Raw genomic sequence first — 16,036 nt, 5'->3', positions numbered from 1 at the left:
TTCTCAAACTTGAAAGTTTCATCAGAAGTGCCTAAATGGCTTGTTAAAACAGAGATTGCTGGGCCCCACCCTCAAGAGTTTCTATGCAGAAGAACTGAGGTTTAGGGCCTGAAAATTTTTGTTTCTAACAGGTTACCAGGTGACCCTGGGTCCCAGGACCCCACTTTGAGAACCACTGACTGGAGAGCAGCCAGGGCGGGCCCTGGAGCCCAGCCCTGTGACGCCATCCCTCCAGCTGCCACCAGGGGGCACAAGCGAGCCTAGCGAGAGAGCTTCCCCTCCAGAGCCAGCGCCACTGGATAGCAGAAGTTCTGCCCTAAAGATTTCTTTCTTTCTAAATGTAATTTTTGTTATTATGTATAAAGAAGAAGGAATATTGATCTGAAGAGCAGGGGAGGTTCTCCAAGCCTGTCTCTGACAAGCATCAATGGCCTGAGGGGCCAGCTTTTTAAGGCGGTGCATGGCCAGGCTTTCAAGATGTGGAGCTCCGTCTCCATAGGAAGACCTCTAGGGGCCCCGCTCACCCAGCACACTCTTTCAGAATGGTCTGAATCGCTGCCTATTCAGAACCTAAGAGGCACTTAAGATTAGAAGTGACTTTCATTTTCATCTTTACGTGTGTGTGTGAAGTTGCTTCAGTCTTGTCCGACTCTTGGCGACCCATGGACCATAGCCCGCCAGGCTCCTCTGTCCATGGGATTTCCCAGGCAAGAATACTGGAATAGGTAGCCATTCCCTTCTCCAGGGGAATCTTCCCAAACCAGGGATCGAGCCCGCATCTCATGTCTCCTGCACTGGAAGAGGGGGTTTCTTTACCACAGTCCTGCCTGGGAAGCCTGTCCTTCTTTGTATCTCACTATATATATTCCCAATTTTCCACAATAAACTAATATTACTTTTATAATAAGATGTTTTTTAAAACACACTTTCAATGGAATTAAAAGCCAAAACAACAACTCAACATTTGAGAATTGAGAGATTTCACACTATCCAGATTTTTGTTTTTTTTTTCGAAAATCTACAGATCTGGCATCCCGGGGGGCTGGCGTTCCTCTCCAGGCACTGCAGAGTCTGGTGGCAGGGGGTGGGGGTGGTGGGAAGCAGGCCTCAGGAGTCCGTCCCTCACTTGTTAGCACCACGGGGGGAGCTCTTTAAAATTCTCATCCCCAGGGCCTGCCCCCAAAGAGCCGGATCTCACCAGGCTGGGAGGAACCTGGGCTTTGTTTTGTTTTAACTCCACAGGGGTTTCTAATGTACAACCAGGGCTGAGGACTAGACGGTAATGGCTGGGGCCTGGGGCCTCAGACAGGTCTCATGGGCATTTGTGGGTCTGGGGTTGGGCCAGGACCGAAGGGACTTTTACCTGGCCAAACAGCTGTCCGGGGCTCCCCAGGTGGCTCAGTGGTAAGGAGTCTGCCTGCCAGTGCAGGAGACGAAGAAGACTTGGGTTCAATCCCTGGGTCGGGAAGATGCCCTGGAGGAGGGCATGGCAACCCACTCCAGTATTCTTGCCTGGAGAATCCCATGGACACAGGAGCCTGGTGGGGGCTACAGTCCATGGGGTCGCACAGAGTTGAACACAACTGAAGTGACTTGGCCCGGCATGGCACGGCACCAGTATCGTATCAGTCCAGGAGGTAACTGCTCAGAGAACTTCTGATCCACCGCAGGGCCAGTGGAGCTGAAAAGCCAGAAAATTCTACCTTTCAAGTCACCTGTGCAGCCTTTCTGAGACATCAAAAGTAGCTTTGAGAGCACATGTTACAGCTTCCCAGGCATCTATAAAGCTGGGGCCCCGGGGGAACTGACAGCTTGACGTGCTCATTGTCCTGAGAGTGTTGTCATCCCAGCAGCTGCACCAGAAGCCCAAAGTGTCCTGAGAACCAGAGGAATTTGCCCAGCAGGCGGCGCTCGTGGCAGGTGGGACAGCAGTTACACTGCGCTCAGTCTCTCTGCGACCCCCGTGAACTGTAGCAGATACCCCGGGCCTTTGTCGGAGGGGGCCCTGTCTGTCTGCCTGACTCGGAATCAACTGAACCCCTTGGGAAGGCAGAGAGGAATCGGACCCCCACTTCCCAGGATGGTTTTCACTGTCAGACACAGCTTGCAACAAGTCCCCTGAACTCTGTGCCTCACTTTCCGCATCTGTCAGATGGGGATGATGAAAAGGGTCCCCAGGTCACACTGGTGCTGTGAGAATTCAGTGAGTCAGCACCGGCCAGGCACTGGGCTTATTTGCACTTCACCTCACCCATCAGGTCACTATTCCTCTCGGCTGTTTCAGGAGGAACATACAAGAAGTGGACTGGAGAGTTTGTTGCCAGGATGATATGAGCTAAGGCATGGAAGCCTCTAAATTCATTTATTTGATTTATTATTATAAGTATTTTTTAAAAAGTTACTTGGCTGTGTTGGGTCTGAGTCATAGCATGTGGGATCTAGTCCCCTGACCAGGGGTCCACCTGTGCCCCTGCATTAGGAGCACAGAATCTTAGCCACTGGACTAGAGAAGTCCCTCTAAGCTCTTTTTTTTTTTTTTTTTAACTGAAGGATAATCACTTTACATAAGCTCATTTAAATGGCTGTGCTCATAAATCGTGTGTGTGTGTGTATGTGTGTGTCTCCACACCTCAGCATTCACCCTCCCTCCCCCAAGGGGATCTTGCCTCCCCAGCTTTGAGAATTTGCAATTTTCTTTCTTTGCTGCTGACTCCCACGTTCATAGTCTTCAGTTTAGGTCCTCGCTCCTCAACTCCAGACTTGTATTTCCAGATGCCACTTGACAACTCCTCTGGGGTGTCTCACGGGCCCTCTGACTCAGTCTTTTTAAACTGAGTACCTAATTTCCTCCCAAACCTGTCTTCCTCCATCCTTCCAGCGGCTCGGGCGGCCCCTGGATCCTCCCCTTCTCTCACACTGCACGTCTCATCCGTCCGCAGATCTGGTCAGCTCTACCCCTGGAAATACAACGTATTTCCAGAACTTGACCCGTGCTGCCCTCCTCCACTGCTACCATTCTGGTCTGACCGACCATCCTCTGTCACCCGGACATCTGCAGGAGCCTCCTCACTGGCCTTCCTGCTTCAGCCCTTGCCCCACATGGTCTGGTTCCAACAAAGCAACCAGAGAGCTGCTGTTAGACCACAAATCAGGTGATGTCAGACTGCCAGTGAATCTACATAATCCTTGGAGCAAAGAAAAGGGTCCTTATAACATCCTGCCAGCCTGTACACAATTCATCTTCCACCTATCTCTCTGATCGCCTCTCCTCCCAATCTCCATCAAGCATCGCCAGGAATTGCTAATCCTGCCAGGCATGCTCCTGCCTCAGGGCCTTTGCACTTGCTGTCTCCCTTACTGTTGATAAGCATTTTATTTTAGAACAGTTTTAGGTGTAAATCAATTTTAGAAAAAAAAATGATAAGATAGTACAGAAATTCCTGTACTCATCACCCAACTTCCCCGTATTATTAGCATCTTACCTTAACTTGGTACCTTTGTTATAATTAATGAACCAATATTGATACACTGTTATTTACTAGACTCCACACTTCATTCAGAAGGCAATGGCAACCCACTCCAGTACTCTTGCCTGGAGAATCCCATGGATGAAGGAGCCTGGTAGGCTGCAGTCCATGGGGTCGTTAAGAGTCTGACACGACTGGGCAACTTCACTTTCATTTTTCACTTTCATGCATTGGAGAAGGAAATGGCAACCCACTCGATTGTTCTTGCCTGGAGAATCCCAGGGATGGGGGAGCCTGGTGGGCTGCCATCTGTGGGGTCACGCAGAGTTGGACACGACTGAAGCGACTTAGCAGCACTGCATTCAGACTTCGTCAGTTTCTACCTAACGTCCCTTTTCTGTTTGAGGACCCATCAGGACATTGCATTACATTTAGTCATCGTATCTCTTAGGCTCCTCTTGGCTGTGACAGTTCTGTTCCTTCTTTTTCAAATGTCTGATTCATTCTCACCAGCTAAAACCAAATAGTCTCTATGCCTCGCCTCTGCTTTCTTCTTCTCAGTATTAATTACTATCTTTCACATTTAAAAGTTTTTCTTTACCTTGTGGTTTGTCTGTCTCCCCTGATGGAAAATGTCAGTTCCGTGAAGCCAGGGAATTTTGTCTGTTTGGCTCACTGCTGTATCCCTGGCACTCAGTAGCATGCCTGGCACGTAGTAGAAGATGCTCCGTAAGTGTCTGCTGGATGAGAGAATGAGCACTGGAATCCGACTGTGAGCCATCCATATTCTGCATTCCCTTACCCCCTCTCCACCCCTGCCCCAGGAAACAGGAGAAAAATTCTCTGAGTGCTTCCCTGCTATGGGCCCTGGGGCCACCTACCCTCATGAGTTCCAACAACCTCAAGGGGTTGGTTGGTGTACTCAGAGGTGAGAAAACTCAGGCTCAGAGAGTCAGTCACAGGGGCGGGGAATGAAGCCTCTGGCCGCCTCTAGTCTATTGGGTTGGCCAAAGTTTCATCTGGTCAATGAATAAGGTGTTCAATAAAGTTCTTGGTGAAATGGGGGGGGGGGAAAAAAAGTGCCTTCTAGTGTTACTGAAAACCAAACGAACTTTTTGGCCTGCCCAAGACCAGCCTCCCTGAGACACACGTCTCCTGCAGCCTGGGATTCCTCCAGCAGTTAGAGGGAGGGCTCTTCTCCCCACGATGGCTTATCGCGGGATACTGAACATGGTTCCCTGTGCTGTCCAGGAGGACCTTGTTTATCCGTCCTATATATAATGGATAAGAAGATTGCGCCTGCTAATCCCCAACTCCGGATCCATCCCTCCCCTCCCCCTCCCCCTCGGCAACTGCAAGGGTGCTCTCTCTGCCTGTCTGTGCCCGTTTTTCCGTTTTGTAGATAAGTTCATTTGTGTCCTATTTTAGATTCCACGTGTGCGTTATATGGTATTTGTCTTTCTCTTCCTTGCTTCTCCTATCCTGATAACCTCCAGGCCCACCCATGTTGCTGCAGATGGCGCGATTTCATTCTTTTTATGGCTGAGTAGTATTCCATTGTATGTATGCTCGCATCCTCTTTATCCATTCATCTATCCGTGGACATTCAGGTGGCTTCCATTCCTTGCCTGTTGTCAGTAGCGCTGCTATGAATCTAGGGGTGCGTGAATCATTTCAAGTGACAGCGTTCTTGGGATATACGCCCAAGAGTGGGACTGCTGGATCATAGACAACTCTATTTTTAGTTTTTTGAGGAACCTCCATGACGTTCTCCATAGTGGCTGGACCAACTTACATTTCCACCAACAGTGTGTGAGGCTTTGAGGGAGGAGCTTTGTGGCTGGGGTTTGCAGAGAGAGAGAGAGACAGGAATTCAGCCCAGTCGGGACATCACACAGAGTCAAAGAAGGTCTAGAGGGCAAGCGCTTTCATGGGCCCTGCCCGGGTCAGGCCCAGGGCTCTGTGTGGGTGAGCAGACAGGCCCTGTCCAAGCTCGCAGTCAGCCGGACCAAGGGTGGCGAGGAGGCTGGCCTCCTTGATTTGGGGGGGTGGGGGGGGGCGGCCAGCAGCTCCTCCGGTGCGGTCGGGGTCTGTCTGTGCCCTCCCAGTTTCAGGCGGCAACAGGAAGTGTGGCCACGTTAGGGCACCGCCCCTTTTTCCACCCCAACCCTGCTTTTTTCTTTAGCGGATCCAGTTATCTCATCTTCCTAACTTGGACTTGGCTGGAATTGATGACACTCTCTTTTGGGGGTGGAGTCAGACACTCTGATTGGCTCAGGAATGAAACCTCAACCCCATGAGGACCAATGAGATGCAAGGAGACCTCACTTGCCTTCCGCAAGAGGGCTTCCCTCCTCTCCCACCCAAGCTGCCAGGCAGTGTGAGAATGTGGCCTTCAAGGTGGCCTGTCGTGGGCTGTCCATGAGGCGCCGGGTGAAAAACCTCATTCACAGACTGATTTGGGTGAAAAAGGGAGACCAGGCAGCACTCTCCCACAGACCACAGGGCCCACCATGCCCTAGGGATCCCCTGGATACCAGGCAATTGGCAATAATAAACTTTTCCTGAATAAATGAATGGATGGATGGATGATGCCTGCCCTCAGCTCCCTCTTCCCAAAGGAACTGCTGAACTGGACTTTTAAAAAAATCTCTCCTTCAGTTGTTCTCCCATCCCAAACGTCTCCAGGCTCCGCTCCCTAATCTGTATAATGAGTGTAATAAGAGTATCTACTTCCTGGAATGATTGTGGGAACTAAATGAATTTAATATATATGGCACACAGTAGACATATGTGGGTGTGCTCAGTCCTGTCTGACTCTTTGTGGCCCCGTGGACTGTAGCTTACCAGACTCCTCTGTCCATGGGATTTTCCAGGCAAGAATACTGGAGTAGGTTGCCATTTCCTACCAGGGGATCTTCCCATCCCAGGGATTGAGCCTGCATTTCTTACATCTCTTTATTGGCAGGCAGATTGTTTATCACTAGCACCACCTGGGAAGCGCTAGTAGGCACATTACAAATGTCAGTTATTGTTAAGATTAGCATTATCATTTCCCTCTAGGATCTTCAGTTTTCTCATCTGTGAAATGGGAACTCATCTGTTCATTCAACAAACTACTGATCATCATCCATGTGCCAGGCATTGTTGTTAGGATCTGGGGCAGTTACAGAGATGAATGGGCCAAAGTCTGTGTCTGGAGGAATTAACCTTCTGGTGTGGCAGGCAGTCAGAGTTAAAACCCAGTGGGGGTAATGTCAGGGCATTTGGAAAGTCTACTGTACAGATGTGGGGTGACCTGGGGTAATGAGAAGCTACCTGCAAAACTGGACTAACTGAGGTGAGAGATGGCACTGAATCTGCACCCCCTGCTCTTTCCAGGATGCTGAGTTGGCTTGAAAACATTTAGGATAGGCTCCAGTCATGAACCAGACAGAAAATGAAGTTAGACTACCAGTTCAGTTCAGCTCAGTTCAGTTGCTCAGTCGTGTCCGACTCTTTGTGGCCCCATGGACTGCAGCACGCCAGGCCTCCCTGTCCATCACCAACTCCCGGAATTTACTCAAACTCATGTCCATTGAGTCAGTGATGCCATCCAACCATCTCAACCTCTGTCGTCCCCTTCTCCTCCTGCCTTCAATCATCCCCAGCATCAGACTACCGAAGAACCCAAAGTTTAGAGCTGGAAGATAGATACAATTAAGAGTCAGGGAAGGACTTGCCAACTTGTATCACAGGCATCTTTCTTCTAAAACACTATCTCAGTTTTTAAAAATCTAATTCTTTAGACTTCTGTCTGCTTTGAAAAATGAGTGAATTTTTTTTAGTGGTTTCCTGTCTGATAGGAACAACCCCATCACACCGCCGCCTGATGGCAGCTCACTAAAGTCACGGGTTTGTTTTGTTTTGCTTGAGATGAACAAGACAGCAAGCTCAGTTTGGGGATATGACCAGAGATAATCAAAGCCATTCCCCCAGCTCCCCTTCTCCCCACCCCTTTACTAAAACCCAGCTTCTATAGTTGATGTTCCCAAGTTCCAGCTTTTTGCCCGAGCCATGCCTACTCCAGTCTCCCAGCAGACAAGCCAACCAGCTCCTCCTCCCTAGCTCTTGCAGGCACTTAAGAAGGGGAGAGTTTCAGACCTGGGCTTCCCCCAACCTTGGCAATCCCCAAAGCCCTGTCCTGAAGCCCGGGAAACCCGCCTTCTGGCACAATGGTGATGCTGCCTGGATCTTGTTGTGTGGCCCTGTATAAGTCACTTACTCATTTGAACCTCATATTCCCCATCCGTAAAAGGGAGCTCCCCAATCTAGCTCAGCCCCAACAACATGGCTGTTGGGGGTGCAAAAGTGGGGGTAGGGTGGAGGCATCCTCTCCCTTCCCCTACCTCCTCAGGGAACCCCAGGACCCTGCTCAGAGGAGGGAAGAAGCCCTGCCTCCCCTGGGGAAGTTGGACCCAGGGGACTCTGTGATCCTCCCCATGCTCACTGTGGGCGGGCAGCCAGCATTAAGAGCTGTATTAATTATTACCAACTCCCCCTTGGGAAGTGAATTCAAAATGAGGTCACCATGGTAACCCAAATGGTTACAATGTGACCAAATTTTTAAAGCGTTCAACATGTTCTGGGCAAATCACCTCTCAGTGGAAAAGAAAAGATTGGGGCATCAGTGGCACACCCCAGTGGCCTGGGGAGCCTGGGAGCTCTCCCTCACCAAGAGAGGGTGAGCCAGGGGCTGGGCAGAGCAAAGGAGAGGCCCAAGCGGCAACGACACCCGGGTCCCGCAGCGGGCCTGCCCAGAGCCAGAGGCTCTGGGCTCAGTCCCGGCTCTAGCACTGTCTTGCCTGCGGCTCCCGGCGGGTGCCTTGCCCGCCCTGGGCCTTCAGTCACCCTTCACTCAGCAGTAACTCTTCCAGGAGCAAACAGATGGGACTTCCTCGGTGGTCCAGTGGCGGAGAGTCCACTTGCCAATGCAGGGCACACAGGTTCGACCCCCTGGCCCAGGAAGATCCCACATGCTGCGGGGCAGCAAAGCCGGTGCGTCACAGCTGAGGCCTGCGTGCTCTAGAGCCCACGCCTCGCAGCAGGAGAGGGCCCCGCAGTGAGGAGACTGCACACTGCAACGAGAGAGGAACCCCCGTTTGCTGCAAGTAGCCCCCACTTCAAAGCCCCTGCGCAGCAACAAAGACCAAAAATAACAAATAAATAAACAATCTAAAATCCAGCTAAAAAAAGAAAAAGATCAAACAGATAGATGAGCCAGTGGGTTGTTAAGCCCACCTGTGGGGTGGAGGGTGATGGGGAAGGGAGTTTTTGGCTGATCAGGCCTCCAAGGCAGAGAGAACACCTGGATTCTGATGCCCCCCTCCACTGCCAGCAGCTATGGAGACCTTGGGCCTGGGTCTTCACCCCTCTGAGCTTTGGCTTCCCTACCTATAAGAGAGGGGGCTACCAGTAGTCTCTTCCCTTCGGGGTGGTTGTGAAGTTTAAACAAGATAACCCATGGAAAGTGCTTAGCATGGCGCCTGCACGTAATAGGTCTGACATCATCCTGCCTCTGTGCCCTGTGGACCGGCCCTGAGTTGAGCAAGTTACAAGTGATCTTGCAGTGGATCTTCACTATGTTCCTTCCATGAGAATGGGTGCTATCGTTAAGCCCATTTTACAGATGTGGAGACTGAGGTTAGCAAGGTGAAACAACTCACTGAGGCACACAGAGCACCCGTGGAGGGGGGCCTGGATGGCGAGCCAGGTCTGTCAGTCTTGAGTCTGAACTCGAGCTCCTAAAACCACTCCCTATACAGCCTGAGGATGGTGAAATGAAACATGAATTGAGTACCCAAGCTTATTAGTGTGTGGCACGTGGTTGGTCCTCATTAGATAGTGGGCAGTCATAGGCGCATCCAGGTTTCGTGTCATAGGCACTGCGCTGCCCCTGACCCGTCTTCTGGAGCTCGGGTACCAGGTCTGGTGGGTTCAGAACAAACATGGCTCAGGCGGTGATGGGCGAATGGGCAGGCCCCTCTTTAGGTCACTGCGTCATAATGGCCCTGCCTGTCCCCGGGGCCCTGGCTGTCCTCACACTGTGGGGACACAGACAGCCAGGAGCTACCTCTAACCTCACCCTGCCCTGGTTACTCTCTGGACTTCATGGCCCCCACCTACCCCTTCCTGCTGGGTCAGCCTCCCACCCCACTCTCCCCTCCCGGCCACCCCCAGGCAAAGCCCAGCTTTCCCGGGACAGAATGGGGTCAGACCTGCTGGATGATAGATGGATTTAATAACCAGCTATTCCCACCTCCAGCCCATTTGCCCTCCACTGTCCCAGGCCCACAACAGGGGCCGGAGTCAGCCTCATCCGTCAGGGGAGAGAAGTCGGAGGAATGGAGACCATCCTCCCAGCCTGTTCAGGGCTCTCCAGGAGCCCAGAGCAGCTCAAAGCTGAAAACCTGGGGTTTGGATCCTCCAGTTTTAGCCCTTCTTCCTATTGGTGGGATGACCTGGAGCAAATCATTGCTATTCTCAGACCCTCACTTTCTCCGTCTACAAAATGCCTCGGGTAATCCCCGGGGTTGCCGTGGGGCCTGAGCCAGTAGCAGACGTGTTCTTGCTTTGTGAATCTCCGTGCACACTTAAAATGATTCTGGTTATTGATCATCTTTGGCTGCTATCTGGGTTGGGTCCCCCTAGAAGCAGACCCTGAGTCAAGGATGAGGGAAGTTCCCTTGGAACTTCTTGGGCAGTGATGCCCTGGTGGTGAAGCGGGGAAGAGAGGTAGGGAAGGCAGAGTCCAGTTCAGGCTGTGCTAATCGGCAGGCTACAGGGGAACCGGCTACAGGGGATTAGCACTTCTAAAGACTTCTGCAAGATAGGGCAATATGGGCCTCAGATTTGTCCTAATTGAGAGGTGAGGAGCTGGGTTATTTTCCACCAGCTCTCATCCACCTTTGGTTGAGGATTGCTCCCTAAGACACTTCATTGCTTCCAAGCACTTCCAGACCACCCTGTAAGGGGGCCAAGCAGGCCCTCTGGGCAGAGAGAATCCTGGGAGAGTTGCAGGTACTTACGTCGGAGGCTGTCATATGCTAGGAATGGTGATGCTGATGAGATGTAGACAGGGCTCCACATGCACCATCTCATTTGTTTATCCGTCAGCCATGGAGGGGAGGTTCTATTATTAGCCCCATTTTGCAGATATGAGGCTCAGGGAGGTAACGTTCACTTGCCCAAGAACACACAGCTCAGAAGGAGTGAAGTAAGGATTAGAATGGGCTTCAGGGCCTTTGGTCTTTCTGCTGCCTCTCAAACTGGCAGGACTCTTTTGTATGTGGGTTGCAGCCAGCAGTGTGCTGCTAAATGTTTAAACATGGGAGAAAAAAGCCCTGGCTTATAGTGTTTACTGGTTGCCATGGTATAAATACACCCACCATGCCCAATTTCAAGCTACCAAAGTGATGTCTGTCACTGAACACAGAGCTGGGAAAAGATGCTAACAATTGGCTCTTGAAAGCTGGTATGAGCTAGCTCCAGCACATCACTGTTGGAATATTTTTGGTCTCATCTCCAACCAGCACAGCTCTCGGTACTGAGCAAACGGAGTTCCTTTCAAGGGCACAAACACATCACGCCTGTTCTAGCTCCCTCTCTGTTCCTACTACCCTTCCCTCTGGAAGGCCTTTTTCTTTCTCTCTGTTTCCAAATCTTATTCATCTTTTAAGAGCCTGCTCTGATCCCACTTCCTCTAGTTTGTATTAGTCAGGATAAGTACCATTAGCTACTGTAACAAACAGCCCCAGAATCGTAGTGTGTGATTTTAGTGTGTCAAATCACTAATTTTACACACTCTAAACGTATTGCCCCCTTGTCCTATAGGCCAGGAGAGTTTCTTCTCAGCCTGGACCCCAGATTCCTTCCATTTTAAAACGCTACCATCATCAACACTTTGTGTCCAAATTCACCACAGAACAGGGAGAGAGCAGAAAGGATCCCACAAGAGTTTTATGTCCAGCAGTGGAACTGGTGCTTATCATTTCTACGCATTTTGTTGGCCAGAACTGTCCCTCTGGACTGCAAGGAGCCCAAGAAGCATGGCTTAACTGGAAATGGGATTTTCTTCCAAGGAGAAAATGAAGCCACGGAAACAGAATCCAGCCAGCTTCTGCTTCTACTTCCCCAGCTCCCACAGTCCAACCAGCTTCTTTCTTTTCTAGATTCTTGCAGAACTGTTTTCTTTGGTCTTTGACTCAGACTTGTAGGCACGGTTACTGGGTTGGTCTTCTGTGACTCCACAGACTCACAGAGGCCGAGCTGTGGAAGGGTCCTGGCAGCAGGCTTCCCAATGCTTGCTTCAGGTATGAATCACCTGTAGATTCAGGGTTCCCAGGCCTGATATTACAGGTCTGAGGAAGAGCCCAGCAATCAGTATTTTTAACCAGACTGTTAGGTAGTCCAGAGGTGCAACTAACATTGCTACCACTGATCTAGTCCAAAGGTCCCATTTCATGGATGTGGACACCGGGGCCCAGATAGCAGGAATGGGAATTTGCCCTAAGCCATGGAGTAAGTTAGAGCTGGATCTGAAACTCAAACCCAGAGCCCCTGACTTTTAACCCTGGGCTGTCTACACACCATGCTGTTACTCATCAAGAAAGCCTGACCATAAACTCCAGTGCAAGACACTGGTTGATGCTGAATCTGTCATGGGCTATCAAGATGACCTTTGAGTTCAACGTGAACTCTGTAGAGGTAAGCAGACCTCAGTTCAAATTCTACCCCTTCCACCTGCTTGTTTTGGGATCTTGGACAAGTCTTTCTACCTCTCTGAGCTTTGGTCTCCTCCCCTGGAAAATGGGGATAATAAAAATGTCCATCCCACAGGTTAGGGGGAGAAAAAGGTATGAAAAATGCTCAGCGCAGCAGCTGATAAATTCTCAGTAAATACTTGTTGTTGGCTCTGGTTATCTGCTGAGGCGAGTGGTTGTTCTCAAGGAGCATGAGGGGCATCTGGAAGCAACCTCAAGGCTGAGGCTAATCCCCAAGAGAGCCTCCACCAGCTTAAGTTTCAGTCATGTGCAGCTCTTTCATGAAAATCAGCTCCCAAAGTGTACCTGCAGAGCCGTCGGGAACTCAAGCAGTACAACTTGATCTTGGTTTTTATCCAGTTGGGTGCATAGCTATTTGCTTTGGAAATATATGCAAGCTGTGTGTGTGTGCCTGTGCGAGCGTGGGCCGTGCTTCTGTGCACTGAGGCTGCGTGGTCTCAGGCCACGGGAGGACCATGTCAGTCAGGGCAGTAACGGACACCCCACAGCTTAGAACTACAGAGCCTGCTTTCGGTCATTCTGCGTGTGCGGGCTCGGCTGGGACTCTCCCCCTGGTAGGCACTCAGGCACGTGGCTGAAGGAGCAGCCGCCAACCCAGCTGCTGCTGTTCCCTGTGCCCAGAAAGCAGAGGACGCTGCAAAGTTTTATTCAGGCAATAAAGTGCTCCTCACTGAGGCAAACCCAACAACCTGTCTCTTTCTCCATTTGCATAAAGAGAATAACAGTACTTAGATCATTGGTGAGAGGGGCTACCTGATATAATACTGAGGAATTGTTAGAATAGGATGGAGACAGAGCTCAGTAAATGATGGGTTATAATAGCCAAATAGTGGAAACAGCCCACCTGTCCATCAACAGATGAATGGACAAGCAAGCATTTACAATGGGATGCTATTCGGTCATAAAAAGGAATGAAGTCCTGATACACGTTACAACACAGAGGAACCTTAAAAACACTTAGGCTAAAAACAAAACGAAACACTTAGGCTCGGGACTTCCCTGGCGGTCCAGGGAATACTCCATGCTCCCACTGCAAGGCGCACAGTTTCAGTCCCTTGTCGGAAACTAAGATCCCACATCCTGTGTGGCATGCCCCCCACACCCGCCGCCAAAAAAAAACCCCTAACAGCAAACAAAAAACACTTAGGCAAAGTGAAAAAGACAGTCATAAAAGGCCTTCTAGTATATGATTCTATTGATATGAAGTGTCCAGAATAGGCAGATTCATAGAGACCAAAAGTGGTTGCCAGGGGCTGGGGGTAGGAAGGAATTAGGAGCAACTGCCAATGGGTGCAAGCTTTCATTTTGGGCAGTTGGGAATGTTCTGGAATTAGACAGTGGAGGTGGTTGCACAACAATGTGACTGTACTGCAACCCACTTGAAAATGAAGTTTATGCCATGTGAATTATACATAAAAAATGAAATAGAAAAACTATACAAAATGAAATAATATAAAACATGAATAATATGATAATGTAAAATATGTATAAAACATGCAAATAAGTAACTAATCATAACAATAAGTGAAGGATAGGAAGTACTCCCGTCCCCCTGCAGAGCGGCATTGTTCACCCCCCCCAAACCGGGAGCACCACCCTTGTAACCCTTATCTTTACGCTGTCATTTCTGTGGACTGGCCGGTCTCCCCCTGTCCAGGAATCCTTCAAAGCCGTGGTGGAGCCTGGCTATTTCTGTTCCTCTCGGCGGCCCCTGCTCCAGGCAGGTAGGCCCGGGCGTAGAGACTGCTCTCACTCACAAAGCTGTGCTCATGCCCTGTGTGTGCACACGTGTGTGCGTGTGTGCACGTGCACGTGTGTGTGAGCGTGGTCCTGGAACTGTTCTTACACCAGCTCCTGCGGCAGGGGCTACTTCCCGTCTCCAATCCACCCAGGCCCTTCTCCCGCTGCCCCCAGTATCCTGGAGGGGTGCCTGCCTGGGAGGGAAGCGCCATCAGGCAGCCTTCCAGCCCCTTCTATTTGTCACAAGGAAGATGGTCCACAGGAGGAAGCCTTGCCCAGTGTCACAGGCTGATGTGGCGGCAGAGCTGGACCAAGCCTCCAGGCACCCCACAGCCGGCCCAGTGTCCCCCACCCCGACCCCCGGCTATGGAGGCGGGTCAGAGGGCAGGCTGCGGGCCGGGCAAGTGCTGAGAGATCCTGGGCCTTCTCGGAGCCCCTCCCACCGGACAAGTGACCAGCCTGTTGTACAAGGATATGGAGGGGCCAGCGGGCTGGTGGGGTTAGGGAAGGCTGAAGTCAGGCGGAGAAGGGCCCGGTCGCTCAGTACTTCCTGTTTTTATCATTGCGCTAGTCATGAGAGACAGTTGCCGCCACAAAACCGCAGCAGCAAACCCACTGGCTTCCCTTCGCCTGTGCCCCTCCATCCCAGCGACCTCTTTCTGGCACTGTGTCTCCTTCAGGCCTGCAGAGGTGGGCCCACCATGCAGGGATGAGACTGGACCCTGGGACGAACCAGCCCGCAGGGCTGCAGTTGGGCCCACAGGCTCACTGAAGTTGGACCCACAGGCTCACTGACGTTGGACCCATCCTCTCTTCCAAGGGCTCTGTGTTTGTGCATTTATTGAGCACCTACTGTGTGCCATGCCAGCTCCTACACCACATGCTGAGGTTAAAGGCCATCAACACCAGCTTGTCTAAGACTCACTTGAGACATTAGTAGCCTGGCTGAGACTAGGGGTACAGCTCAGGGCCCAGCCTGTCCCCAGAGCCAGGGACCTCAGCTCCCCAACCCCAACTACGAGAGGTCACGCTTGCTGGCTTATGTTCAGGACTCCTGGGGACAGTTTATCACAAGGGAGGGACACATGCGTGAGATGGAGTATGTGGGCACATGAAATATGGCCTCACGGAGGGAGAAAGTGATTCCATTTCTGAGGAGGAAGGAGAGTCTTGGGTGGGTGCGTTCCACCTTTAACACTTTTCTGACCTCCACTGCCCTCCCTTTGAACAGAATTTTCCAAGCAAGAATACTGGAGTGGATTGCCATTTCCTACTCTAGGGGATCTTGCTGACCCAGGAATCAAACCCATGTCTCCTGCATTGGCAGGCGGATTCTGCGCCACCTGGGAAGCCCCTCCTTGAGCATAGAGACTGGCCTTCAAATCCAGAACCCCGGGGACACCAGGGAACCCGTCAGGACACAGCTTGATTGACATCTTACTCATGCCGTGGCTTAGCTTCTATTTATGGCAATCAAGAAGTTTTTCATTTATTAATACAGTTTCCTTGAAAATAAATTATTTAAGTAAAGATGAGTTGAGTTTTAAGACACCAAAGAACTGTTAGGACTGGCAGGAGGGAAAGTAGTTTTGAATGTTTGGGTGGTTTGGGAAACAGTCCAGGGTTTCACGGATCTGGGAGGTGGGGTAGTTTAACCCTGGTTTCCTCCTGCCGGAAGGACCCTGCCCTGGACATGTCATCACTGGACTCCCGGTGGCCAGAGTCCTTGTCTTCGGAGCATCTGGGTGTCAAGCTCCTTGTCTCCAGGGCAACAGTGGGGAGGGCGCTGGTGGCCCTCCTGGGTGGAGACCGCCCTCTCTCCTACCTGCATCAGCTCAGCCACCCTGGCCTGGGGCTGCAGTGTCACATATGCCTCAGGAGCCAAACCAGGTCCTCCTCTCTCCTGACCCTCCCGCACACAGCTCTCCTACAAAGCCCTCAGATGACAAGCAAGGGGTTTGACTACCTGGCCCTCCCCTTCCTTCCCTATCTCTCCAGGTGAATCTG

This window comes from Ovis aries, chromosome 2, assembly GCF_016772045.2.
Source record: "Ovis aries strain OAR_USU_Benz2616 breed Rambouillet chromosome 2, ARS-UI_Ramb_v3.0, whole genome shotgun sequence".
NCBI classification, from domain to species: Eukaryota; Metazoa; Chordata; class Mammalia; order Artiodactyla; family Bovidae; genus Ovis; species Ovis aries.
Note: the sequence above shows the minus strand (reverse complement) of the source record.